At 53.1% G+C, this 2272-nt stretch overlaps 1 pseudogene; it reads left to right on the top strand.

The window, feature by feature from the left end:
- Nucleotides 1–314: 314 nt before the first annotated feature.
- LOC142456207 (farnesyl pyrophosphate synthase pseudogene) lies at nucleotides 315–1315 on the top strand (annotated as a pseudogene).
- The last annotated feature ends 957 nt before the right edge of the window (nucleotides 1316–2272 follow it).

Genomic DNA, 2272 nt, shown 5'->3' with positions numbered 1-2272 from the left:
ACCAGCCTGTGTGATCAAGAGGTGTGGAAGGGATCAGTTATCAGGCATCAAAGAACACAAAATCATATCATTGTGAAGGAGGGGGAGTGGGGACCCAAAGCCCATCTGTAGGCCACTGTACTTTCCCTTACAGAAGGGTCGCAGGGAGGAGACGAGCCAGTCAGGGTGCAGTGTAGCAACGATGAAACACACAACTTTCCTCTAGTTCCTAAATGCTTCCTCCCCCCACCCCCTTCATGATCCCAATTCTACCTTACAAATCTGGCTAGATGGGACCAAGCAGGAACTTGCATCTTGGAACTGCATTTTGCTCCTCTCTCAGAATGAATGGAAAGCGGAAAGCGGACGCTCGTGCCCAAGAAAAGCAGAATGTCATCCAGCAGTTCTCCCGTGTGCTCAGAGTGCTGACCAAGGATGACCTGGGGCACCCGGAGATGGGAGACGCTGTTGCCCGGCTCAGGAAGGTCCTGGAATACAGTGTCATCGGAGGCAAGTACAACCGCGGTGTGGCGGTGGTGGCTGTGTTCCGGGAGCTGGGAGGCTGACAGTCTGCAGGGGGCTCAGACCGTGGGCTGGTGGGTCGAGTTGCTCCAAGCTTTCCTCCTGACACTGGATGACAGAATGGATTCATCCCTCACCTGCTGGGGGCAGCCCTGCTGGTACCAGAAGCCAGGCATAGGTCAATGAGGCCAGGCTGCTGGCATCCTGTGTCCGCCTCCTGCTGAGGCCCCACTGCCGGGGCAGCCCTGCTTCCTGCACCTGCTCCAGCTCTTCCTGGAGAGTTCCTATCAGACTGAGATGGGACAGACTCCGGACCTCATTACTGTCCCCCAGGGCAACGTGGATCTCAGCAGGCTTACCCCAAAGAGGTACAAGTCCATTGTCAAGTACAAGACCTCGTTCTACTCCTTTTACCACCTGTCGCTGCTGCCATGTCCATGGCGGGCACTGACGGGGAGAAGGAGCATGCCGATGCCAAGCGGATCCTGCTGGAGGCGGCGTGTCCTTTCAGATCCAGGATGATGACCTGGACCTCTTTGGTGACCCCAGTGTGACTGGCAAGGGTGGCCCTGACATCCAGGACAACAAATACAGCTGGCTGGTGGTTCAGTGTCTGCAGTGGGCCTCTCCCGAGCAGCGCCGGGTTCTGCAGGAGAATGACGGGCAGAAGGAGGCAGAGAAGGTGGCGCGGGTGAAGGCCGTGGATGAAGACATGGAGCTGCCGGCCGTGTCCGTTCTGGCAGTACAAGGAAGCCAGCTTCTCTGCCTCAGGAGCATCGTGGAGCCGCTGCCGCCCTCCATCTTCCTGGGGTGAGCACACGGGATCTGTATGTGGCAAAAGTGACCTGGAGCCTGGGAGGGTGGGCCTCAATGAATCATTGTTTAACCTTCAGAAAAAAAATTCCCGCTAGACCAGAGGATGTACACTGGTACAGATAGGAACTGGAAACACAGGGAATCCAGGGCGGATGATCCCATCACGACCAGTGGGGAGAGTGGCGAGACCGGGAGGTGGGGGTCGAAAGGTGGAACCGATTACAGGGATCTACATATAACCTCCTCCCTGGGGGACGGACCACAGAAAAGTGGATGAAGGGTAAGGTGAGCAGATGTCCCGCTTTTGACGGGACAATTCCGCTTTGTAACAATTTTCCCATGTCCTGTGGCGTTTTAAAAAAAAGTCCTGATTTTTGGAAAGAATGCATGACAAGCTAGGGTAGACGGTTTTCAGCACTTTACTATTGTTAAAATCTGTTCACCTTAGAAGGGAGACATCAGACAGTATAAGATATGACAAAATAATAATTTATAAATTATGAAGGGTTCATGAGGGAGTAGGGAGCAGGGAGGGAGGGGAAAATGAGGAGCTGATGCCAGGGGCTTAAGTGGAGAGCGAATGTTTTGAGAATGATGAGGGTAACGAATGTACAAATGTGCTTTATAGAATTGACGTATGTATGGATTGTGATGAGTTGTATGAGCCCCCAATAAAAGGATTAAAAATGAAAGACTTCTTGCATTGCCTAACTTTGAGTTTTAAAAAACTTACAGGAATATACGCAGGTATGATGGAATTAAAATATTTATCCGGAATGCTCCTTGGGAGCAAGCATGGCGAGACTTGGTCTCACGTCCTTTGGACGTGCTGTCAGGAGAGGCCAGTCCCCGAGAAGGACATCCTGCCTGGTAAAGTGGAGCCGTGAGAAAGAGCAAGGCCCTCGACAAGGTGGGTTGACGCAGTGGCTGCAGCGACGTGCTCAGGCATCGCCAC

This window comes from Tenrec ecaudatus, chromosome 9 (assembly GCF_050624435.1).
Source record: "Tenrec ecaudatus isolate mTenEca1 chromosome 9, mTenEca1.hap1, whole genome shotgun sequence".
Classification (NCBI taxonomy): domain Eukaryota; kingdom Metazoa; phylum Chordata; class Mammalia; order Afrosoricida; family Tenrecidae; genus Tenrec; species Tenrec ecaudatus.
Note: the sequence above shows the minus strand (reverse complement) of the source record. Positions and strands in the feature narration are given on the sequence as shown.